Source organism: Lynx canadensis, chromosome B4, assembly GCF_007474595.2.
Source record: "Lynx canadensis isolate LIC74 chromosome B4, mLynCan4.pri.v2, whole genome shotgun sequence".
Taxonomy (NCBI): Eukaryota; Metazoa; Chordata; class Mammalia; order Carnivora; family Felidae; genus Lynx; species Lynx canadensis.
The window spans coordinates 67,850,947-67,878,924 of NC_044309.1; the positions used below are offsets into that span (position 1 = coordinate 67,850,947).

Here is a 27,978-nt window from a genome sequence, read left to right on the forward strand (position 1 = left end):
GTTTAGATCCTTATCACTTCTGGTAGATTCCAAATAGTATTCTCTTAAACATATTCTTTTCATCTGTTTACTGCTTCCAGTCTATCTTCCAGCCACAAAATCTAGTCATATTATTCTCTTGGTGAAATCTTTAAATATTTCTTTCTCTGCAGAATAGCTTCAAACTTCTTAACAGTGCTAAAAATGTTCTATATAGTCAGAATTGTAACAAAGTTTTTAAAAGAGCCTTATATAAATCAGATTTTATATAATTGTGCCTTATCACCTGACAAATGTCTATTGTATTCAGATTCTCATAACATACACAATTCAGTTTCTCAAGCATATTATGTGATATCCTACCTTGCCACAAATGCACATGGTTCTCCTTACTGAAAATGAATTTTCCATCAAAAATATTCTCCAAGATTAAGCTTTGGGGAAAAATTAATCAATGTTTCTAAAGTCTTACTGGGTCAAGAACGTGTTAAGTGACATATAGACATTGCGATATTTGAATTTCCTAATAACACTAAGATGTTGATATCCTCTCCATCTTAAAGATGAGGAAATCAAGGTGGAATTTAAAGTCTCATCTGTATGACTACAAAAACTATATTTTAACTCTTGTGCTCTAAATTCCTTTTTAATTTTCACAGAAAGCTAGAGATGGATGTTTAACTTGATTTCTATATGACACGAATGATATAAAGTTGCTCTTCATGGAATATGGGTAGCATGTGCAAAGTAACATAAATTCAAAGAAGCCTGAATTTATTTTCAAATTTGTCAATCATTAAAACCCATGTTAGTTCCTTTATACCACTCAATTTCTTTAACTATCACCACCTCCATGAATCATTTCCTCATGCCCTATGGGCAGCTGGTAATGCCAGTATTTCTTCTGTTACTATACCTCTATGCCTCATCTAGTGGAATAAAAATTAACAATTAACACTTACCCAGCAGTTATTTAGCATGCAGACACAGTGCCTTTTAGTAATTATCTCATTTGCGTATCTTAAAGTATATCAAAGTGATTATATTCATCACTCTGCATCTATGTATTTACCTGTTTTCATCATTAAAGTATGATTACTTTGGAGGCAGCCACTGACCTGTACGTACTTGTTTTCCTAGCATCTAGCACAATTCCTTTCTTGTAGAAGGTGCATAATAAATATGTTTAATTAAATGAATGTGCTATGATTAGGGGATGATTATAGTATTGGTAGGACAGAGCAAGAAAAGAAGGAGTGTCTTAAATCTCAGAGAACAAATGCAGTCTGCTCCTACATTCCTTGAGCTCAGGAATGTAGAAACTTTGGTAGCCTCAGTTATTTTCCTAAGGTTACATGTCATTATGTTTTCTTATAATGGATGTAAATTATGCGTTTTTTCCAAATGACAGTAGTCAGACAGTCTAGTTATATATCTTAATAGATATCACAAGTTTAGTAGACTAAATATGCTTTGATTTATTTCCAAATTTTGATTCATTTTATTGACCCTATCGTACATTATGGAGTTTATATTTTACATGCTTTATAAATTCAAAATATTGGAAAGCCTCTTGATCTGCAAAGAGATGAAATTCATCTCAAAATCTCCATCTCTGTTTTCCATCTATTTGAAAAGATCGGTCAAGTGTCTTTCTTATGCATTGCTGGACTTCCGGAAAGTGGAAATTGGTTCTTATTATCACCTTTGGGTTTGTTTTATCTAAGAGTATAATTGGCTACTTTTCCTGAATTGTTTTGATTCAAGGCTTACTTGTGGCTCCCACTCTGATGTTTTAGGGATTTACCACCCCTATAACTTTTCTCATGCCGTATTCTTCTTTGTAGACTTCTAGTGTTGATCTCTTCTAGGTTGATGAGGTGTTTGTGTGTGTGTGTTTCTCAGGTCTCTCCCCACCTTTAAGACCACTGATAGTGAAAATTCACCAAGTAGATACAAAGTTGCTATCTTCATTGTAGACTTGGGTCTTGAGTGTTTATTTGTATGGGAGAAAAGATACTGACTTTGTCCTCACTCACCTCAGGAGGGATGAACTAAGCTTTTCCTATCCACCTGGTTATGCATTATTGAATCACGTCATCTCAGAGAGGTTAATTTTCTAATGCTTACATGAGTAATTATTTTAGTTTATGTCAGCAATTTATATCTCCAAAATGATTGTACTCTATATCCCCATACCTGATAACTTGCATTTTAAAGTTTTCAATTTCCTACTATTTTTAAATGAGATGTTATCTTCATACAAAACTGCTTCTATAGGTGATTAATTTGATAAAACTCATGGCAAGATATTAATCCTTAGCTATAACTTCTATGATTTTTAAAATGTTTGAAGACTTTCAATCGTCTGTTTAAAGAATAAAGAATGTCACTCAGATAAATATTTTAAAATAAGGTCTACTATGTAGTTCACTTGAAGTTTATTAGGTTAGAGGCAATATACATAAATGTGCATATAGTCTGCCCGGGGTAGGACAAAACATTATGGAATGTGGGATATATAATAAACATAGCAATTGGATAGTTAATTTCTCAGACTGCCATTTAGAATATTTTAGCATCATTTTGATCAGTTAGGTGCAATTATCTTTTCTATGACCTAGTAGGCACGCTCTCACATGCATTGGAAGAAAGAAATGTTTCCCCGAACTTCCGTGAACTCCATCCATGTTGTCATCAGCACTCCTCCTACCCTCACAGGCTGATATCAGTTGCTCCTGGTTTATTGACTGGAAATCACTGTGACCATTCTTCCTCCAAGGCTGAACTGCTTCTTGTGCAGTGTAACTGTTAGATGGCAAACCTTGGTTATATTCTATTCTTGGTCTATATCTTGGTCTATATTATTCTCTAGTCTAGTCTAGCCCTGAGCTGTGAAATTGCAGATTTCACTCAGATCTTACAAAAAGTCAGATGTGATAACACAAAACTATGACACTTGTATGTGTACCTGGTACCTATGTATATGTAATAAAGAGAGGCTTTGGAAAGACACGGTATTAGGCTTCTAAATGATCTTAATAACATCATATTTAGTCTGCTTTTGGTAGAAAAAGAAAGCTTAATTAATTTTTACACTAAAGATACTTTGGGAAATTGACAAGCATTTGTATACATTTGCTATTTTACATGGCTCTCTCACTCTAGTGTTTGTTGTAAATATTATTATGACATTTTAAAATGCTATTTGTATTTTTCCTTGATGAATATCAGCCTAATGAAATGAACATTTTGTTTTAAAGGTTTCTTTTTTGAGGCACTGAAAAAAGAACAATAGAAACCATGGTGTGTTCTTAGAAGCTTAAATTCTAAGAGAAAGGGCTTTCAGAACTATTGACATTACCAGAAAAAAAAGGTGCTTACCATCCAAAATACTTAGCAGTAATGAACACATGTACCCACTGTTAAAAAGAATTTAAATTAAATTCTTCTAAGAAAGGTTATCCACATGAATCCAGGAAACATCTCCTATAATTTGTAGCCATACATCACTCTTTATGTTTTATTTTTTTTTCTTAATTTTCAGTTTAGCCTGTTGATTTTCCTGAAATGGTAAGGAAAAAAAACAACTCTGTATATCTCACTTATAATGTAAAATATTCAGTCTAAATCTGCAGAAAGTATGTCTTTTGAATAAAAGAAGCAGATAGTACAGTGTTTCTGCCAAAGAGAGTCCAGTTTAAACATTCTGCAGTATGCAAATGTTATCTCCTCGATGTGAGTGTTTTCCCTGAGTGGATGTTGCAGAGTTGGAGCCTTCTGCCTGTGATTTAGGTTGTAATTTTATTTGTGGAAATAAACCAATTGCGGAGCTTCAATTGTCTTAGCGATGAGGTGATCAATAGCCCATTACTGGATAGAACAGCAGCTACAGGAAGTGCATTGAAGATTTTAATGCATGAATTATGCATGCGGTGCTCATTCTTTAGTCTCCGAACAGAATGACAGGGTTTGTGAAGTCGCCTCAGATAGTTTCTTGCATTAAGTGACTGCAGTGAAATGCTTAATATTTTCAGGCATAGAAGCAGCATTGACTCAGGCCAGCCGAATTTGGAAGATGTAAATCCCCTAGCTCCCAGCACAGAATGCTTTATTTGAAAGTATTGCTATGTAGAGAGCCAGCTTCGCTGTCATCTAACCTGCTCTTCCCAGAAGGTTGGCTGAAGGATGGGAGCGGCTGTGCCTGCCTCTGAGGTCACAGCTTGAAGTCCTTTTAACTTGCTTTCTGCTGCAGGAGAGAGGCGTATTGTGGTATAACTGTCGCTGCATTTATTCAAATGGACAATTTGCAATAAATACTATACCCAGCACAACAGATAACTCAGCATATCAGGTAAGCACAAGGTTTTTCTCTAGGTAATTGTAAGTGAGAATGTGCTGAGTTGGGATAACGGTGATGCGGTATTAGTAACGTTGACTCAGACCTCAGTATTGCGATGCAGCATCAGGGTTCTGAATTGTTTTGTTCATTGAAAGGTGACTTTATTTTATATTTTTGACAGTATTGTGCCGTAAGGTATTTTATTTGCATGCAAAAGCTATTCAAGAATGTACCAGAGCTCCGATGTGTGTGTCTTAGATAGCTAGCCTGCAAATTGGGGAGGGGCAGCACTGAGCGTGAGCTGAATCAATAAAAAAAATTATCTCCTTCTGGAGAAGTTTTAGCAGGGTTGTGGTATTCCTTTGGCTCGGATTATTTCCTTATTGTCAACGTTTTCAAATGATGGTGAAAGATGTTGATAGACACCAAAAATGTTCAATCCTTCTACCAGAAGTAGAGGATGGCACTGAGGTACTCAAACTCAAATACTGTGTTGCATACAAATTGAACAGATGGAATTGAAATAATTTGGAATAGCATGTCCTTGAAGGAAGACCTTGTTGTCAGAAACAAAACAGTTTGACTTCTACGTGTTTTGTTTTCTTTCTTCCTGTCCAGAATGCCTTACTTTAAAAAGAGTGGGTAGATGGCATATTTTGAATTTACTACCCCCCCCGAAAAGTTTTATTTTTTTTCTTGATGTTTTCAAAATTAAACTTATGGAATTATAGAACCCAGTATAGAAAAGCCAAATAAAATCCACAAAAACTCTGAAAAACTGAACAGTAAAAATAATGTACTACTATATTTATCAGTCTTTGTGAATTAAAACTGCTTGTTTAAATATCATGGCAAATAATTAAGAAATATGCAAATAATGTGCGGTATGATATGAATTCCTTGACCTCTCTTCAGGGTGGGAAAATAGCATTAAATATAACATTTTAAGGATAATTTTAAACGGTAAATATGCACTATTAATGTGTATATATATATATATATATATATATACACCCACACTATTAGTATATATACACACATGCATATATATACACATATGTATTTCTACACATATACACTATAATATATAATTGATAGAACATAATATACGCAATATAACATGTATGTATATGTCCTTCCTCAAATATGATGCTAAGTTTTTAAAATTATGTTTGCTAAATAATCTATCAAGAACCGGTAATAGATAATGCTAAGTATGCTTTGTGAATAAGCATCACCTATTAGAAAAAAAAAGGAGAGAAATACAGAGCAATGATAATAAGAACACAGGGAAACTACCTTTCAAGCATTTCACAATGCATTTTAATTCTGTTGTGGTATTATTCTATTATATTTGAGTTTCCTTTCAACTGCCTGGTAGTATGGTGGCACAGAACTCATAGAACGTGTTTAAATCTGCAAAGCTGAGCTAGTTTAGGCACAGGAGGAAACTCACACGTTGAGTTTTTCCTTAGGGAGGGGAAGATAGGAAGGAGAAATAGCTGCCCCTATACATTTTAGAGTCTCCTGATGCTGAGTCATGGTGTTCATTCCTGCTCAAATGCCTCCTGACTGAGGTGGCCCATTAACAGCTAGTAAAATGGAATAGAAATGAAAATGAAAAAGAAGGGAGGGGGCAGAAACTAAAAGATATTTATTGACCAAAGACATATTAAATTCTGAGTGATGAGCATAATGGCAGTGCTACTTGTTTGATCACTGAGGTGACACTAGAAGAAAAGCCCCCATGCTGGATGACAAGAACGTAGCAGTAAAATTAATGGGCTAACATGGGGAGATTGTATAAACAAAGGGGTCTGAGTAGCACTGCACTTGTTAAATCTTTCTGTCATTGTTCTAGTCTCAACTCAAACCATTACTCAATATCACTGAAAATATGTGATGGTTAGATAAAGAATATTTCCTGGATCATGTGAGGGAAATCTGGAATGAGATGTGCTCTGCTCCCAGTTCCCACAGTAGTTGTAATTAATTTTTATAGATTGTCAATTGGGAGAAACTAACAAGAGATTAATGAGAAAATTTGAATATTGACCACAATATATGAAGTGAGACGCCAAAATGAGTTTAAATAATGATTATTATGGCAAAGCATAATCATATTAGATACAGTTAGAAAGGAGACCGAGGACATACAAAAAGGGTATGATAAATGGAAAGAGGAAATGGAATGAGAAACCCATATAGCAGTGAAATATTAGCTATAAGATTTTGAAAGAAAAATGTACTTAATGAATAATTGATATACATAATTAATGCCCCTTAAAATCAATTTATAAGAATTCTGAAATATTATGATTCACTAATGTAAGGCTTTGTAATTTACTTTAAAAATGTATTTTAAAGGTGACAGTAGAGTAAGAAATCAGTGAAGGGTATTTTAAAATGGTAAGCTGTCCATTTTCTTTTTAGTATAATACTTATACTAATAAGGGTTGTTTGTACATATGTTATAATAAATCTAAGTAAAAATCTATCTCTATATTTTTATATATCTCTATATGTCCTATATTTAACATTAGCCATAAACTAGGGTTGTAAAAAAGTTACGGATCATTTAATGGAAGATTAGGAGACTAGAAACATTTGAAGAGAGATAGTATGTCCATTTCCAAACTTAAAACACGCATAAAAGTTTTTTTCAATCTGAGTTTATTTTTTTTATGATAAGGAAGTCTCCCCTGTATTTTTTTAGTAAATAGTTCTGAAGAATTGTAAACTTTGTCAAATTCAGAAACTTTTTTAAGTATGAATTTATTTATTTATTTATTTTTTTCAACGTTTATTTATTTTTGGGACAGAGAGAGACAGAGCATGAACGGGGGAGGGGCAGAGAGAGAGGGAGACACAGAATCGGAAACAGGCTCCAGGCTCTGAGCCATCAGCCGAGAGCCTGACGCGGGGCTCGAACTCACGGACCGCGAGATCGTGACCTGGCTGAAGTCGGACGCTTAACCGACTGCGCCACCCAGGCGCCCCAAAGTATGAATTTATAACAAAGAGTGACACCAAGAAATTGTATCTTCTCTTTTCTCCCTTTGGAAAAATAGTAACATTAATTTCTCCCTAAAATATATTTTGTAAGAAATTAGTGTTTGAATTATTTTCCTTTTAAAAATGCTCCTAAAATTTGACTCTGAGGGATGTGTCATTTTAATACAGCTTCATGAATGTTTCAGCAATGTCTTCCCTCTGATTATAAATATAAATTTTACTCTGTTTTTCATTGCTTTCTAGTCACTTTCCTCTCATAAAACAACTCAGTGTAATGAAGAATTTATTTAAAGATCTTCCTGTGTGCTCTTGCTAGGGATTCTGGCTCTCTAGTTGTGAAAAAAGAAGAGGGGCGGTGCTTTCACTAGAACAAATAATTCAAATGTAGGAAACAAAAGTACAACATAGTGTCATCTAAAACATTTGGTGAAAGTTTAAGTGTCATAGGACAAATAAGGAACCATAATCAAAATTTTTAAATGGAGCCCAGGAAAAGAATATACATAAAAGCATGAAAGCAAAAATTAATATTTTATATTCCAGTGTCAGGGTTGAAATAGAGGAATTGGACTGGTAGAGTTGAGAACAAACATGGTGGGAGCAGATTATTAAGACCCTAACCACTAGAATAACATGTTTAGACTTATTTTTATAGTGATTGGGCACTCACATCTGTTATTCAATCCCATTGGGGGCATTTAATGCTCAAAAAGTTTCTGACCCCTGAATCAGATGAATGGTGAACATTTTTAAATGATTGTTCATTCTAAATTAAATATTGTATTAATCTTGCCTTTTATTTTCTATATTCTAATGCCTCGCTTTGCTGACCCTGGGAGGATTTGCCCTTCCTGAGGTTAGCCAATTACTAGTTAGTAAACCAATGACCCCTGAGTGAACTTTTCAAGTGCAAATCAAGCAACCTGGAGTCCACACCTTAAACCATCTTCTTTATCAAGGTTTTCACACTCTGGCCAATTTCTTCCTGCCCTAATCACCCCTGGGACCTGTACCAGACAACTAGGGATGGCTCTGGTGCTTACCCAGAGCTTCTGAAGTAATTCAAACTAGCCCCCGTAAATCCACTTTTATCCTCTCTCCTTCCTGAGAAAATCACACTAAAGGCTTTTTGCCTATAGTTCCCCCTCTCCTTCTGCCTCTTGATTGACCCCCAAGCCCTAAGATTCCCTGTGTGCCCCCATGCATGGTATGCCCCCCTTCTCTTGGGATCTGTGAGTGTAACAAGTATCTTTTCAGTGGCAGTTATCATCAGATCCATTGGCTTTACCATACTCAAATAATAATAAAACCTGTATTAAAACAAACATGAAAAAGTCTTAACATCTTTAACACCAATTAACATCAATGGAAATTATATATTCCCAGTATTTAAAATAAATGATTTAAGTCTTTAAAAATAATTACCATTTTATTAAATTGCTATATTATTTCAGATTTAAGGGCAGATCCTGGGTGAACCTCCTCTAAACATAAGCTTAGCTTTTTTCTAAGCTGTGGTTGAAAGAGGGAGGGGATATCCTCTAGAAATATGAATGGACAATTAGAAGTTTTTAGTCTAATGGCAAGCTACATAGGTCTAAAGTTTCATCATTTTCCTGAGTCTGCTTTAACTTGTAGCATTTCTGTTACATAAAAACAAGCATCTACCTCATCCAGCGACTAAATCAATGTCAAGGGAAAATGCCACCTTATGCTCCTAAAATATCAAATTCTGAAACTGTAATTATCAAATGCTAGTGTTGTTTATATAATGTCTTTGGTATCCAGTAAGCAACACACATCCTAATTAAGAAATATTTCTGCTACATTAAGCCTACAAAATTGAATTGAATTGTCTTGAAAATGTGGTGTCCAAAAAAAGGTTTTTGGTAATCAGTAAATGCCAAACTTTGGAACAATGAACCAAACACAATTAACTATAAGACTAATAAGAATTGGGCCACACAGAGGTAGTGCTCTGAAGAATATATACCAAGAGACAGTAATGATCTCTTTCGGTGGTACACTCTATTACTTCAAAATACCATCACTGAGAGAAATTGAGAACATTAATTGACTTTAAAGGGTAGAAGAATTAAAACATGAAATGCATGTTTGAACCTAATGGTTTTTAACTTCCCTTTCTACTTCAAGATTGTATGATATGTTATGATTGCAATTGCAGTAACCCTTTAAGAGATGAGCCTTTGATAAAGAAATTCAAGTGGAAAGTTGAAGACAATTTAGATTGATAATAGGTTAGAAAAGACACTAGTCATGCTAGCAGATGGAGGGCAGCAAGGTAGGTGGCTGGGAGGGAATCTGGAGGCAGAGCTGTGCCAGAAAGAACATAGGAATTTAAACAGATGGAAGATGATATATTAGTTGGCAAGAAGAAAAGCTGGGTGACAAACAGGAGGATCTATTGAAGAACTGGCTGAGCAGACAGCCAAGAGGTGAATTGGATGGACCAGTAATAAACAAAATAGGTCAGTATGAGGGCACCCAAGTTCCAGAACAAGTAGGCAAGAATAGTGGAAAACAATGCAGTTGTTCCCTTTACTTGAACCTAGGAAACGACTTTTATTATAATTTTTTGATGTGCTTTGAAATCATGATGAATGGTGATCATCTATGGAGGGAACATTTTAGTAGAAAATTCAAAGATGTTCACTACTGAAAAAATTTATTCTGTAAAATTATCGAGAGCATGAAATTTATTTTTTATTTCCTAGTTTTGTGTTTTCTATATTTGAATTCTGGCCTTGGATTGGCTAGTAAATGAAAAATTGGCTGGAAAATAATGCTGAAGGTTAATGTAAGTAAGTAAGTAAGTAAGTAAGTAAGTAAGTAATTAGAGAATCAGAATTTAACCCCTACCAAAAAGAGAATTTTTCGGTCTATGAAAAATTTGAATTTAATTGTATGTTTAGAAAAGTTCCTTATATTGTATTGCCTGTTTAAAAAAATTTTTAATGTTTATTTCTTTTTGAGAGACAGAGAGAGATAGAGCATGAGCAGGAGAGGGGAACAGAGAGAGTGACACACAGAATCTGGAAGCAGGCTCCAGGTTCTGAGCTGTCAGTACAGGGCCTGATGCAGGATTTGAACCCAGGAATCATGAGATCATGACCTGAGCGGAAGTCGGATGCTTAACGCCACTGAGCCACCCAGGTGCACCTCCCTGTATTGGCTATTAAAAGCGGTGATAGCAGTGCCTCAGTGAACATAAAGATGATTACAAGTCATTTGGTCTCTTTTCTGTCTTCAGACTTATCTACCTTTAAATCACTATATTCTTAGATAATTATTTGTGCTTACAAATTAAGTAGAATTTTTTAATGTAATTAAGTACTTTTTACATGACAGTTGCCACCATGAAAAAGTGCCAGGCATAGTAACGTTCATAGGAAGGTGCTGACGTTACAGCTATTCTAATTGACCTTCAGATGGATACATGGGTTCTAAGCAGAAGAGATACTTCCATTTGCCACATATATAAACTTTGAATTAACACCATTCTTTCCTTTGTTCTTCCATCTAAACGATAAACTTATTTTTCTCATACATCAACCATATTTCTCAGGTCAATCTATTGCTATCTATTTTACTAGCCAAATGTCTTATGCCAATATACCTGAAACTCTGATATTTATTGCTGGTGTGATCATTTCTAAAATATCTGCATTCCAGAGCACCTGGCTTGCTCAGTCAGTAGAGCATTGACCCTTGATCTTGAGGTCATGAGTTCAAGCCCTATGCTGGGCACAGAGTTTACTTAAAAAAAATAAAATATCTGCATTCCAATTAATTCCACACACAGAAGCAAAGATGATTTATCAAGGGTTATCTGGGCTTTATGACTATTCTTTTCAAGTGAAGCTTTTAGTTGCCATTTTAATCCTCTGAATTAAACTTTTGAACACAAGGCTAATAGCAGCATCTTCCCAAGTTCTAAGTAATTCTCTTCCGCTGGGGAACCACATTTGCCAAATTCTACACATATGTCAGCCACTATGCCAGACTTTGGGGATACAAGGATGAATAGAACATGAATCTTTCCATCAAAGAGTTTATATTCTAGTGGAACAGATTTTTATATGTTAGATACTATGGCACGATTTAATAGATGGAATAATGCTATGTACATAGGTAATAGATATCCCATGCTACATAATTATGAATCTCTTGAGGTCACCGATCATTCTAATTTATTAATTCAGCAAATGCTTATTAAGACCCTTCTCTGTGCAGTGGTTATGCAAAGGGAAGTCTATTCCCCGTTGCCATGGAAAAAAAACAGTCTCTTGAAAAAAAGAGAGGAGCAAACAAAGTTTATTGGACAAAGATAGCTCTTGTAAAGATGTAAACCAGGTACATAGTGCATGTAAATTGGGCTCTAGACAAAAGTAGGGGAAGGCATCAAGAATAATCTCCTGGATGCAGCAAAGGACAGTTAGGATATTTTAAAATATTTGTATCATTGTTTATTACTTATAGTTATAAATGATGTTCACTGAAAAATTTAGAGGTTCACACTAAAAAGAGGTAGTTAACTTGAAAGGATAGAGGAAGCAAACTATGTCTTTAGTGCTGAGATAATTGCTTTAATGCATGTTCTCATTTAATCCTTTCTAGAAGACGATGAGATTCTCACTTTAAAGGTTAGAAAACCAAGACTGAGTTTACCCTGTTTTTAAAACTATAGGTTCAAGATTAAGAGATTAAAATTTCTCTGCTATATTCCCATAATTTTGCTATTTTTTTTGCATGTTGCAGGAACCTTCAAATGTCAAAGCATGGATGCATTCGATGATATTTTGTACTCCTATGTTCATAGGTGTGTTCACCTATCTTTTAACTAAAATGGACATACATAATGGAACCAGTGCAAAGTTACAAATTTATTTTATTAAGATGTCTGTAATTAAAAATTTTTTTTTCAACGTTTATTTATTTTTGGGACAGAGAGAGACAGAGCATGAACGGGGGAGGGGCAGAGGGAGAGGGAGACACAGAATCGGAAACAGGCTCCAGGCTCTGAGCCATCAGCCCAGAGCCTGGCGCGGGGCTCGAACTCACGGACCGCGAGATCGTGACCTGGCTGAAGTCGGACGCTTAACCGACTGCGCCACCCAGGCGCCCCAAGATGTCTGTAATTAGAAGAAAGTCAAGTATAATTTGAAAAGTAAACTATCCATAAACAAACTCTAAAAGAAAAAAAGGTCACTTTGCCCAAGTGTGGAAAATTTGAATGATGGATAAAGAACAAAATGACACCTGAGGAAATACATACATTTAACAAGATGCCCAATACATGGATCAGCTTAAATGTCGTTGAGTAGATTGATGAGTAATATCTTTTTAATAAATTGATATTACCCAGTTTATTATTGTTTCCTCTAAAATGTGAATTAGTGATAAGAACTTTTTTTACTGCTTTTCCCTGGGAGGATGCTTTCAGAAACTTTTTTCCTTCTTAACTCCTTCAGGAGAAAATGTGATATTAATCAGGCAAGTTTTCTGTATATAACTAAAGAATAGAAAGGGTATCACTTCTGTTTTATTGATCATTGCATTCCTGGAGTCTAGAACAGGGCCATGAACATAGTAGATATTCAATAAATATGTGATGAATGAATGGTCACATGAATTAATGTTACTACATTTTATTAATTCTAAGACACTATGTTTGAGTCACACTGTTAAATTAATAGACTTTGGGGATCATATTATGTAAATGGACATATCAAATGTAAGATGAATCCTGTAGTAGTAGGAATTTTTTTTTTTGTAGTAGGAATTTTTTATGACAAAAGTCTATCTTGACCTAAAGTATACCTGTACCTGGAGATCTGAATGTCAAGTCAACAATTTTAGCTTCTTTATGAGTATGGTCTTCAATCTCAATGAAGACCAACTTTGCTATGACTTAGGGAATATGCCTGGCTACCAAGATTTACATATCTTTATGTCTTATAGCACCCTCTCTCCCACCACCATGATCCATGAGTATATTTTGTGTTAGTTTTCACAAGGAATATGTTGTAAATGGCAAGTTCAGGGATTTGGAATGACCATACTATGTGGTTTCTTTCTTCTTTTTTTTCTTCTTTTTCTATTTTTTTTTTTTTTTACTGATTTTTATTGACTAGAAAATTCATATAAAAATATTTGGTGATTTAAAACATGAGCAGATGTTCTGTCCAACAAAAATATTTTGAATATTTTAATAAAAGATAAATCATGTATTAGGTAGAACTTACATTATGTAAATAGCAGGGATGAAAATAATTGAACTCTTTTAAACTATTTTACATAATATTAAAAATGTTTTCAGACTCATGGGCACAATCATCATTCTGTTTATGTCTATCCATATCCTCGGCATTTAGCACATTGCCTGATCTATTGTAAACAGTTGCTTAATATTTGTCACTAATATGTTGATACTAAGGTCTTCTTGACTTACATATTTAAGTCATAACAATGATAATAAAATAGTTCACAATGAGGCAGTAACATTGTTAAGAAAATATTTAAAAAGTGGTGAATATATTCCATACTGTGGCCTATTCATAGCTGAATGACAAATTATATAAAACAATGTGTTTAGAAATAAATGACCTGCCAGATAAACAGAGATCTAGGCCATAAAAATGTGTCTTATTGAGTCTGAGTTGTCTGATATTGTTAAAGATGACTTGAAATGCAACATTGTTTCACTGGAACTTAATGAAGATGTTAAATAAATAGAAAATTTATGAGGAGAGTAGATCAGGCATAAATAATAATAAATATTTTGAGAGACATGGTTATTTGTACCAGAATACTCAATTAGAAGAGAGAAAACATGGCCAATCGTTTACGTGGATATATTTGGTTGAGACCTGTGCAGGAGAGCATGAATACCAAATAGTGTTGATTTTTAAACAAATCATTTTGTATAGGAAAAAATAAAATTCTTTGGCAAAATGATTGTTTTGAAGTTATTAAATACAAAATAGTATTACAAATATTATTTTCTATGGTCTTTATGGTAGTAGGATGTAGCCTCACCTATGGAAATATTAATGTCTTTAAGTGACACCCTCCTTTCATTTAAATTGAACTTAAATAGATGCTTCATGCAGTAATGAAAAAAAATATTTTTGGGTAACCTAAGAGAAAGATTATTTAGAATTTGTTGGCCATTCCCTCATCAAGGATGAAATGAAATCTTAGAGTTGGAAGGAGTTAGTTTTTATAAAACTGTGACTAATCTTTAGTTTTTACATGTGGAAACTGAGTTTCTGATGATTGAGACTTATTATCTAAGGATCTACTATTTAAGCATACCTACATATAGAAAAATAAGTTTCAAAGCATACTGGTTAGAAATTTAATAATAATACAAAAATTACAGTATTTTTTCCTTAATTGTAGGACTCTTGATTCAGATTTAATGTTCTTCATGTAATTAATTTCTTAGTTTAAGGGAAAATGTTCTTTAATGAATTCTTTAGCTTCTCTAAATTATCTATTTCGAGAAACATTCTTAAGAAAAGAAAGGAAACTTCAGTGAAAGAAAATCACTCCTCTGTGATTCAAAACAGAATTCTTAGATCTTAACTACAGAAGTATAATGTTGCAAGAAATTCATGAACATTGATTAGGAAATGGGTACTCACTGAGACATTCTCAGAGTCAGTATAAAATTAGTTCTTTAAAAGAACTAGTCATTTGTCAATCAATGGATTGAAAATAAGTGCTTTGGTTATACTGTTAAAAACAAAAATTTCAGTCACTTGTAATTTAGGAAGAAATGAGTAAATGTGTTAAAATGAAATGGAGATTGTATAAATCTCCATTTCTCATATACAAAGCTGATTAGGATTAAATTAGTCCAGCAAAGTGTAGATATGCAATAGATACTACATACAAAGAACTATGAAGAGTGCACTGCCTAGCAATTGGTAAAATAAGGAGAATGAAGAACAGAAATTTAGTTTGTTAATTGCCTGAAGATGTTATCACCTGTGTCACAGCAAAATTACTCTATTTTGCTGACAAAATAAAGCACTATTTAGAGGGAGAATTGGTTATACCAACATTTGTTCATTTTGTACTTTGTGCTAGGAAGTGTGATAAGTGTTTTGCATATTCATTAATGTCATAGACTCTAAGTCTAAAGTTCTCTTTTGGCCAGCAAAAGAGCAGGCGCAGGATTAAAGTGAGAGATGGCTAATGTCAGGGAAAAGAAAAGAGCCCTGAATAAGGGTCCTTGCCTCATATTTATTAAGATCAGAAGGTTTACAAACATGATGGGCATGTACAAAGAGACAAACTGGGAGCATTAACTTGGAGACATGAGGGAAAAGGGGGTTTTTGAAGATATACAGTGTTTGGGGTTTGGGTCAATATAAAACAAAATCCTGGTGCTGGGCAGATGGGTAGATGGTTGTTAATGGCAGACAGGAGGCACCATGTCTGTTTAAGTTAGCTAGCCTAGAGGATAAGACAGATAGGGGGAATAACCTCAGGGTTAATAAGGCACTTTTTCTTTTGTTAACCATCTCCCCTCTGGGCTGCTTTGCCTGCAGTACAGTGGTTCATAGTCCAATTCACCAATTTACTTAACCTGGCCCTATCCTCCTGTGAAAGCAGCTTTTCTGCTATAGTACTAAATTGGGGGTGCTTCCACCCTGAATATCTAATCCTGTTTATTTTATATACCTATGTATTGGGTACCTTTGCACCATTCCTATTTTAGGCCTTTGCCTCTCCCTCTCTATTCTGGGGGCTCTGCACCCCCTCTCTATTTTGGGGTGCCTTTGCACCTCCCTATTCCTGGCACCTTTATGCCTTCCTATTCTTGGGCTTTTGCCCCCCCCTCTATTCTTGGGGTGCCAATCTGATTTACCCAAACTCAGGTGTGAGCATTTTATGACTTTGTATTTCTTTATGCTTTGTTAACCCATTGGTATAAACCCGGGGGATTCCTGAGCTTATCCCCCACACATTAAAATGCTATCACTGGTGTAACAATAAACATGGCTTTTTAAAAAATGTTTATTTATATATGAGAGCAAGAGAGACAGAGCGCGAGTGGAAGCGGGGCAGAGACACAGGGAGACACAGAATCGGAAGCAGGCTCCAGGCTCTGAACCATCAGCACAGAGCCAGCTGTGGGGCTCAAACCCATGAGCTGTGAAATCATGACCTGAGCCAAAGTCGGAGTCTTAACCTAGTGAGCCACCCATGTGCCTGTAAACATGGTCAACTGTGTTAATAAAAACCAATATTTTAATTTTGTTTAGGAAATATTTTTGTCATATTGTGTCATATATATGATTATTTATTTAAGATGTAATTTAGGATTTAATCTTCATAAACCATTACATAATTGCATATGAAACAAATTACAAAGAAATAAAGCCCCTATTTATTTATTATTTTGTTAACGGAGTGATTAGGGGCACCTGGGTGGCTCAGTTGGTTAGGCATCTGACTTTGGCTCAAATAATGATGGTTCATGAGTTTGAGCCCTGCATCAGGCTCTGTGCTGAGAGTGAAGAGCCTGTTTAGGATTCTCTCTCTCCCTCTCTCTGCCCCTCCTTACTTGCTCTCTCTCTCAAAATAAATGAATAAACTTAAAAAACAAAACTTAGGGGCGCCTGGGTGGCGCAGTCGGTTAAGCGTCCGACTTCAGCCAGGTCACGATCTCGCGGTCCGTGAGTTCGAGCCCCGCATCAGGCTCTGGGCTGATGGCTCGGAGCCTGGAGCCTGTTTCTGATTCTGTGTCTCCCTCTCTCTCTGCCCCTCCCCCGTTCATGCTCTGTCTCTCTCTGTCCCAAAAATAAATACAAACGTTGAAAAAAACCAAAACTTAAAAGAATGGAGTGATTAGGTTTAGGCTGTAAAGAAACATAACAAAAATGCATATGAGTAGAATGGAAATTAAATATTTCATGTAGGCAGTAAAAATGATTATATGCAGATTGACTAAATTGGGGAAACAGAATCATGTGATGAATTTAGAGCCTGATCTAGAATGAATTCAGCAAACAAATCCATGGAAAGTTTCAGTTTATAGGTGATAGAAGAATTTACTTTAGCAATGGCATGGCAGTAGAAGTTAGAAAAACCACAAAACCATAAGGACAGTTGATATGAAAAGAATAGAGGAAATCTATCAGTAATTGCAAAAAAAAAGAGATGGCAGCAATGGGGGTGGATGGTGAGAGTATTAAGGACTCACATGCTTCCGTGAAGTCTCCTGCAGACTTAAGTATTCATTTCATTTCTTCCTATGCATCATCACCCCATAGAGCAGTTTTTATTGTCCAATATCTGTAACAAAGTAATTCAAATCAGCCACAGATGTTTTTTTCTCATGTGCATATTTTTGAGAAAAAAATTCAAATCCACTAATGGTTACTCCTTTCAGTTTGTGTCACTTTCAAACATTGTGTGACCTATTTATGACAAGTAAAAGTGTGAGCTGAAAATTATTTGAATTTTCTTATTTTCAAACATCTTAGAGAAGAGATGAAACAATGAATTGATAATGTAGACAGCAATTAGAGCTGTATCTTACTAGCTATGCACAGGCACATGCCTAAATAAGGAGCAATAGTGAGAGTTCAGCAGGAAGGAGTGAGTTGTTACTCTAGAACTCCTAAACTCTACACATATATTGTCATAGGACAGTAAGCTTTATGGCTACATAGGATGGATTCTCAGGGCTGCAGTTTGATATCAGAATGAACATAAGAATTGTATGTAAAGAATGCTTTTAATATTCATTGAAGATTTTATTTTAAATTGTTTTTTTCCCAATGACGTTTCTGTAAAGTCAAAATTTCTCTTAGTGTTTAATGTTGGGAAAATGCTTTAATTCAAAATTATTCTTATTTCTTTTATTCAGTGTGAGCTGTATAACTGATTGCCTTTACTTTCTTTTTATTTTACTTTGCATTGGAAGCTAGGCAGCTTATAGCTAAAATTTCTATTCAATTAATAAGTAATGTTCCCTAGGCTAGTTTACTTGATTCTCTTCATACTAGAGTCTCATTCTTTTTTTTTTTTTTTTAATTTTTTTTTAACATTTATTTATTTTTGAGACAGAGAGAGACAGAGCATGGATGGGGGAGGGGCAGAGAGAGAGGGAGACACAGAATCGGAAGCAGGCTCCAAGCTCTGAGCCATCAGCCCAGAGCCTGACGCGGGGCTCGAACTCATGGACCGCAAGATTGTGACCTGAGCTGAAGTCGGACGCTCAACCGACTGAGCCACCCAGGCGCCCCTGGAGTCTCATTCTTTTATCACTATGTTGAAAGCTTTATTGACTCTATTAGCTGCCACAAATTCTTTTCCTAAGTATTAGTGCATATATAATGAACATGTAAATATGTGAATAATTTGAATTAGCATCTAGACCCTCACCTGATTTGATGAGTCAAGAGATCCAAATGCTGTTTTGGATTTGGGGTAAATACTAATCTGACTGCTTCCAGTTCTCTTTTAAAAAGATGTAGATATAATAAAATGAAGAAAGGATATTTCAAAACCTTCTCCAGCTGAGTTATTTTTTCAAGGCCTTTCAAGAATGCATGTCATATACCTGGTGGCTGGTAGCTAGTCCTTAGGTCTTCTCAAAGATGAAACTCCTCTTTTATTAAATGACGTATCATAGTCTTGTAGTACAGATGGAATCTAAAACATCACCATTTTTATTGAAAAGAAAAGGGCAGTAAGATTATAAAGGAGAAAAATCACTTCCTTCTCCATGAATTGGCTTCTCATACAAAATAATCCAATATAATATACAACTGTAATGTGATAGACTTTGTGATAGATTCATAGTAGTAAGCAATAGATAATGAAGAATCAAAAGAAAACGTCCTTGCACACTTAGAAAGATCAATAAATATTAATGGGGTGGTGTCATCAAACTACTGAACAAAGAACCAGCAAACCTTGAAATTTATCCCTTGAGATTTTAGACAAATGGATTAATCCCTCTAAGCTTCAGCTTGCTAATCTTTAAAATGGGGATTAGAAATATCTGCCCTCACCAATTCTCAAACTGTTTGTGAAATACAGATAAAGCATTCCTGGAACCATTAATAACTTTTACGCCTCTAAAAGGTATAAGGGCCAAAGAAAAGTAAACTTAATATTAATAGCAACAATGAAACAATCAACCTTTGATTAAAAAGGTAAATTTTACTTTATATATAAATATAAATAGGAAGAAAGAATGAATGGACAAAAGAAAGAAAATCATGCATTCAGGGAAAGTAAAACAAACGCAAAAACTACATTGATGATCGATCCCATGGAAATAATATTCAATCTTCAAATCATTTCCTGCAAAACTGACTCAGACAGTTGTTCTCCAATCTAATCTATCCATCTATCCTCTTGTTCCATAAATACCAACAACAAAACTTGGTTGGGCAACAGTGGAGAAACACTTGGAGAAACAGAGTTAAGTAGTGCTAGGCATTATGCTGGAGTCTCTGATTTATTCCTCTGTCACCTGGAGAATTTCTACAAAGGAGACTGAGTCTCCATAAAATACAAAATGCTAACAACAACTTCTATGATACTTTTGTCATATTTGTTAATATCTAACAGTGATTTGCATCATTAAAGTATTTTCAAACAATTTCTTAGCCATGTCATGTGCAACTAAAACAAACTTAAATTAGGAAGAACCTCTTTATTTTTTCTCTGTGAGATGTAGAATACTACCTTAGTGGATATATGAATCCAGTAAAGAATTAATCAACCAACTAATCAACTCTTTAGAAAATAATATTGAAGTAGTATATTTGTTAATGCTTACACCTTTAGCATTATAAATACTGTTTGTAGATTTCTATTTAAATTAAAGGATGTTTTATATAAAGGCATCTGACAGTTTGCTCATTTTTTTCCTCAACTATCTCTGAGCACTGTCAGCTTGCTCAAATCATCTAAGGACTGGGCCAGAATTATTATTTTTCTTTCTCTCTATTTTTCAGCCAAGACCCTGAATTTATTCAGTACTTTTCAACTGTTATGTTAGATGAATCCCAAACAGTGTCCTGAGGGGCTACCCAGAAGGAGTGTGGTAGGAGGAGTAATAGTTACTGAAAGTTCTGCTCCTTTATGTGTCGTAAAACAAAATGGAATTGTTAAAGCTTCCAACGTATTCCTTGACCATGCTCTGTATTTTAGAGAAAGCTTTCAGAAGATGCAGACACAGTCTGAATATATTATTGTTACTGTTTCAGCTGACATAATCAAAATTATCCAAAGTGATGATATCAAAATATGAGCTAGTCTTGAGTAACTTGCATGTCTGAATGAATAAGCACAGATAGCTTTTGTATTATTCAGCTGTCTATGAGATTATGATTGATTCAGATATATGCCAATTGATATGAGAGTGTTTTCTTAAATTTACTTTTTAGTGTTTATTTTTAAGAGAGAGAGAGAGAGAGAGAGAGCGCGCGCGCGGAGAGGGGCAGAGAGAGAAAGGGAGACACAGAATCCTGAAGCAGGCTCCAGGCTCCGAGCTGTCAGCACAGAGTCCGATGTGGGGCTTGAACTCCCAAACCGTAATATTATGACCTGAGCTGAAGTTGGATGCTTAACTGACTGAGCCACTCAGTTGCCCCCAGAGTGTTTGTTGTTGTTGTTGTTGTTAATGGGAATTGTGGATGAGGCTATTTGTTTATCTTTGCATTATTACCGTACTAATAATTTACTCGCCCTAATAATTTGTATGTATCTGCATGTTTTAAGTCATAATTCACAAAGGAATAGATATTTCATGTGAAATGTGTAGTCAAATAAGAATTTCCATCAACATTTTGGGATCCCTCTGGGACATCTTTCAACCATTCACATTTTGGGTTCTCAGGGGTTAGTCTTGCTTACAGAACTATATGCTCATTTTTGTTAAACATTAATTTGCAAAGTTGTTAAACCTATCTTATCCTCCCATAATAATCCCTTAGTTATTCTTATGGTTGATGTGAAAGGCATTTCTATTACCATGTTACAGCTGGAAACAGATTCAGAAAAGTTGGCTTCATAAATATCACCAGACCGAGCACCAATGTTTATTTTTAATCTAGACCAGCTTTCTCTGGGACCACTGCTTTTTCCCTACATGGTATGATTGTGGCTTGGCTTCAAGATTTTTACCAGGGCCTTATATTTCATAGTTTTTATCCAAAATGTCTTATTAATATTTTATGAATCACATGTGCCTTTTTTATAGCAGCGTATTTTTTCAGTTCTAAATAGCATATTTCTCTCAATTTAATGTTATTGAAATTAAGATGCCACAATAGTTAATGTCACAAGGATGTTTTCACAAAATCTGAAATTAAATTGATAAAACATATGTTGTAATAGAACTAAGAAGGCAGTTTTTTGTGTTCCATCCTATGTTTAGAAAAATTGTATATATATACATATACATATATTTGAACTCCCTTATTCCTGAAAAAAATTCTCTACTTTTATGTGAAGACTTCATATAAGATTCAAATTCAAATTCTATTTCATTATTTCTGTTCTTACAATTTCCCCAAACCACTGGCAAATCTTCCTTTATTAATTTTCATAATTTTCTAAATGTATATATTGTTTATTTATCTTGAGAGAGAGAGAGAGAGAGAACATGACTGGGGGAAGGGCAGAGAGAGGGAGACACAGAATCTGAAGCAGATTCCATGTTGTCAGCACAGAGCCTGACGTGGGGCTTGAGCCCACAAACTGTGACGTGATAACCTGAGCTGAAACCAAGAGCTGGATGTTCAACTGACCGAGACACTCACGGGCCCCTAAATATACTTTTTGAAGCTAGTTTCCTCCTGGGAAGATAATTTTCATTGTATAGTTTTCTGAGAGAATTTGATTTAATATATATCAGTTTTTCAATGTTCTCACTAAATAGTTACTGCAATGTTTCAGTAACAGCCTGATTTATTAAATCGTCTTTTCTCCATGTGTTAATGTAAGTATTACTCTGTCCCAAACTTACCTATACTTCATGACACCTCCCCACTACTTGTTCAACTTAACGAGGAAACATATATGTGAAAATTGAGCTTCATATTTTTTGCTCAACTTTTCTACCTTTTCCTTAAGTCGTTCAGGTTGTTACCAGGGATGTCAAGGACTTGAGCAAAGTGAAAGTTGGGGTTGAAAAAATTAAACTGTCCAAACCACTGCCTCTAAGAGTTAAGGAAAATGTAGAGGTAGATAGCATTCCAAAGGGTTATGTTCACTGTAACTTAAAAGAATGGCTCCAATTTTGCATGGCAAATTATAGAGTAGGAAACTGAGGCTGAATCCTTATTGAATGGACCTAGCCATTAGTAAAGGTTAATGAGAAACTCAAGTGAGGACTCAATCCAAGGCCTACTTTGTATTATACCTATGATATCAAAATTGTTTTTCACAGTTAGTGAAACAGCTGCTTATTTGTTCCTTGTCTTGGTATGGTTTCATTCACTCATTCAGCATCCATGTACTGAATGCTCGCTGTATATGAGATGCTATGTTTCACATTGGAAGGTCAATGGTGAATAATAGACATACAGTCTTTTTTGTCTATAGAGATTGTTAGCTTGTTACAAATGCTAGGAAGGAGTTTGCAGAGGTATAGAATTTCCTCATCAGATAAGAATGAGTGAAAGCTAATTTATATGACAGTGGAAAGACTCTTGGTGGAAGAGTGATTTATTTTGAATCCTGAGGGTTAAAGATTTATTTAAGCCAGAGCATGGGGGAATAATCAAGAGGTAGCCTCAGCTCATCTCATGTTTCTAGAATTACAAATTTGGTCTTATTTTATGAAAACGTGAATTACCTTAAGTTTATATGTATACAAATCTGGATCAGAAATTAGCTGAGAATGTCTATAAACCTGAATCAGAAATTAGCTGGAGAAATAAGAAAATAAAAAACACGCTCATGCAAACATCTAACCATTTAAAATATGAAGATTCAAGGAGACAAAGCAAGATGAACCAAGGGAAAGCTTTCAGCTTCCATTATAATTTATGTTTCTAAATAAGAATTTATGTGCTGTGACAACATAAATTAAGGGGATTTCTAACTCAGAATTGGAGGGCCAAGGAATATTTATAAAACAATGGATATCAGGATTGAAATCTAAGTGATGTAGGAGTTAATTAGGAGAAAGGCAGATGGTGGAAGGAGGAGAAGTGGAGGGAGGGAGTGAGGATGAGTCAGAAAAAGAGAAAAACCTCAGTAAAGGCCCAGAGGCAGGAGGCTGGGAAGTATTGTAGTTCAGTTTCCATAGAATTGATGATAAAGTGCAGCCATGACAAGAGTCAATGGAAGGGTACACAAGGAAAGACAATGAGAAGATACTGCATTATATTAAGTAGAGAAGTGACTTGATTGATTTTTTGCATTTAAAGATCACTCTGTGGGGCACCTGGGTGGCTCTGCGCTGACAGTGTGGAGACTGCTTGGGATTCTCTGTCTTTCCTTCTCTCTGTCCCTCCCCCACTTGCACTGTCTCTGTCTCTCTCAAGATTAAATAAGCTTAAAAAAATAAATAAATAGGGGCACCTGGGTGGCTCAGTTGGTTAAACATCCGACTTTGGCTCAGCTCATGATCTCCTGGCTCGTGGGTTCGAGCCCTGTGTGGGGCTCTGTGCTGACAGCTTGCTCAGAGACTGGAGCCTGCTTGGGATTCTGTGTCTCCTTCTCTCTCTGCCCCTCCCCTACTTGGGCTCTATCTCTCTCTGTCTCTCAAAAATAAACAAATGTAAAAAAAATTTTAAGATCACTCTGACAGCATTTTTGAAGACATTTTTGAGTAGAGCATGGATGCTAGGCAAGAAAAATATTAGAAGGTATTACAGTAACCTTGGAAAGAGATGATAATGGCCTAAACTAGTGATTTTCAAACCTTTTTCCTTAAAAATCTCCAAGAGAATATATTAAAACTGTACATCCTCACATATACTTATGAATTGACATACAGATTCATCATAATTTTAAATAGCAGCAAAAAAAGTCATTTTAGCATATTGCAAGTTTTGACATTTTAAAATAAATCTGTTATATCACTAAAATATATCCATTAAAGTCTGAATAGTATTGAGATTCCATATTCATTGTTATCCACTTAAAAATATTTGAAATAGCTCTTGCAGAACTTTAAAACATTTTATGTAGTTCTCATTTCTTTTGAACTCATATTTCTATTCCCATGGAAATTTATCCGGTTATTATATTATGTTTTAAAGTATTTAATTCAGTACCCTATCATATTTTCTAGTTATATAATTTGATTTTTTTCAACTTCTTATAGCTATAAGGTTTAAAGGTTAATTTTTCTTCTAGAATTAATCATCATGGTTTTTATTAATGCATAATTGACCAAAACTTTGTAACTGTATTTAAAACTCTTAAAAAGTTGTTAGTGACAAAAAAATACAACTTTATTAGAAATGCAGTGCTAAATGTGACAGATGGGCTTCTTTATTTTAATTGATTCCTCTACTTTTAGAACAATGTTATTTATTGCCAAAATGAGACAGAATTTGGTATTTATTTGGACTTTTCATTTTTATAGATGTGAACTAAAAGATGAAGAATTGAGTTATAATGATGCAATTTAATTATCTGAACTCTTTCTGATTATATGTAAAGAACTACATGATGGTCAATTACCAGAATTTATCTTTAGTAATCTATTAATTTTGTGGAAAGCAAAGAGTTGGATTTACAAAATAATTTCTTTAGTGGTCATTCATTTTTTTCAATAGTAACACTAGTACTTCTTAACATTTATCTCAATTGTCCTTTTGTTTGGTGCCCCCATAAGATTTACATGCTGGGTCAATGCACATAAAATTGTGGATGGGTAAGAATCATGTTTTTAAACATAATTTATTTATTTATTTATTTATTTATTATTGTAAAATAGGATTATTTATTTATTTATTTATAATTTTACTTATTTATGATTATAAAATAAGAGAAAATTTTATTTATTTATTTATTTAATTTATTTATCATTGTAACATAAGAGAAAGGTAACTAAGAGAGGAATGTTTGGAAAATAGAACCTATACCTCTGTTATAGAGGTACCTTCACTTCTTCCTTAAATTTCTTTCTGGGAACACCATGGAGAGGATTTTTGTACTCTCAAGAGCATGTATGAATACATGAGTTAGAAGACTAGTAACTTAGATTAGGGCAGTAATAGTGGTCATGGAAAAAAGTAGTAAAACAAAAGAAATAATGAAAAATATGAGGTGGAAAAAAAATCAATGAATTTTGGTGCTTTATTAGAGTCAATGCATGTGTAAAATTTCTAGAATTTCAGAAGTGGAGTACATTTTAAATATTCTTTTAGAGCATGGAAAAGAATTGACCAGAGAAACAGAATGATTTGTCTGGTAACTGGAGATAAGGTCACTGACCTACAAACTGTGCAATTTTTTTTTTTTTTTTTTTGCAGTCATTAGTTACCAGTGTGAAGGTACAGAGAAGGCATAGGTTGAAGGCTTTTAATTTTAATTTCAGAAAGTTGGTTTTGGGAAGCCTGGGTGGCTCAGTCAGTTAAACATCAGACTCTTGATTTCAGCTCGGGTCGTGATCTCATGGTTCCTGAATTTGAACCCTGCATCAGGCTCTGCTGACAGAAGAGAGCCTGCTTAGGATTCTCCGTCTCCCTTCTCTCTGCCCCTCCCCTGTTCACTTCCTATTTCTCTCTCTCTCAAAAATTAATAAATTAACCTTTAAAAAAAAGAAAGTTGGTTTTGAGGGATATGGATGGATTGAATTATTAACAATGGAGTTGACAAGCTTTTTTCTCTTTGTGTTGTGGAGATTTATGCCACCAGAAACACCCCACAGAAAGGAGTCAACCAATTACAAAGAGGAAGAAACGGCTGCCTTGGGAGGGTCTTGCCATAATGGAACAGAATTGTACACAATAGTAGCAATAATAGTTTTATTTACGGAGAAGGGTTAATCTTACCTGGAGCTCTTTTCCTCCATTAGCTTCTTCTTAATAAAGTAGGCATTTGACACTGTTAGAGATGTTTTTTTACTTTCATTTACAGATTAGGTAATTGAAGCTCACAGAGATGAAGTCTCATGTGCAAAGCTGAGAAGGGGTCAAATCTGAATTGTAAGCCAGGTTTGTGTTCCTTATACTACACCAACAATATACCAAAAGGCCTTGCAGGAGGTTTTCTCTGATCACCCTTAGACGGTTTTACATTTATTCACTTAATTACTTAGTGAGCACCACTTTGTGCCAGGCCTACTAGAAATTAGGGAAATAGTGAGAATGAGGAACAGTACTTGGCTCGTGGATCCTACATTCAGGAGAAAGAAGCAGATGATAAATGGAAAACACAGCCTTGGATGCTAAGAAGACAAAGAACATGATGCTGAGTAAGAGAATAACTGGATGTGAAGAAGGTCTCTCAGGAACAGAAAGTGCAAAGATTTTCAAATGAAAGTAAGCTAAACATTTTCAAGAAGCAGTGGGAAGGTCATTGTAGCTGAAGTAGCAGTCAGTAGAAAGAGTGTAATAAAGGATGTGATTAGAGAGCTGGGCAAGAGCCGTACCATATATGGTCTTAGTGATCCTGTAAGGACTTTGGATTTTATTGATTATTTTTTTTCCTAAAGCCATTGGAAGGTTTTAAACTAAATAGTGATATGTTCCTGAACGAAACAGGGGCAAGCAAGAGTGAAGCATGGAGAGCTATCAGTAGGCTCTTGGAATAATCCAGATGAGAGGTTATTATAATGTTTGAACTAAGGAGCTGACAGAAAGGATGGAGAGAGCTAATGATTTAAGGTGTGTTTTGGAGGTAGAGTTGACAGGACATTCCTGGAGTATTAAATATGAAAGGTGAGGATAAGAAATGAGTCAAGGATAATTTGCAGATGTCTGGTTTGAGTAACTGTATAGATGATGGTGCCATTCAGTGACTGAAAGATGTGGTGGGTGTGAGGGTGGGGAATCCAGAGTGATTTTCTATCTAGGTTAATCTGAGGTTTTTGTGAGACACCAGAGGGTAAGTCAAATAAACAACAAATATTGTGGTGAAGACTTAGTTATCCACCAAAATAATTCTTCTCTTTGTTGGCCATACACCTACATTACACTACATTCCTCAGCTTCCTTCAAGTAAGTGTGAAATGTACCTATGATTTTCCCAGTTGAAAGTGAGCAGAGTAAATGTGCACAGCTTCCAGGCCTGGCCTATTAAAAAACATCAAAAAACAAAAAACAACAAAACAAAACAAAACAAAAAACTCCTTTATGCGCTTACTTATACTGCCAGCTGGAAACTGATGATCACCAAATACTGGAGAAGGCAAGTTCTCAAGATAGAAGATTCTTGGGTAGAGGAGAACTCTGCTCTATTGACCTAAACATCTAACCAGGACTGTTATAAGAGGGGGAAAAAGTCTTTATTATGCTGACCTTTTTTTTAATGTTTATTTTGAGAGACAGAGAAAACAAGCAGGGGAGGGGCAGGGAGAGCGGAAGAGAGAGAATCTCAAGCAGGATCCATGCTGTCAGTGCAGAGCCTGACACGGAGCTTGATCCCAGGAGTCATGAGATCATGACCTGAGCCGAAAC

At 35.0% G+C, this 27,978-nt stretch overlaps 1 protein-coding gene across 1 annotated transcript in view; it reads left to right on the plus strand.

Moving 5' to 3' along the window:
* The window catches only part of CNTN1 (contactin 1), a 375,068-nt gene that overhangs the window by 115,660 nt on the left and 231,430 nt on the right, over positions 1-27,978 (plus strand). The window contains 1 exon segment of the mRNA XM_030322283.1: positions 4,235-4,333. The gene's annotated coding sequence lies outside the window, so the exon portion shown is untranslated.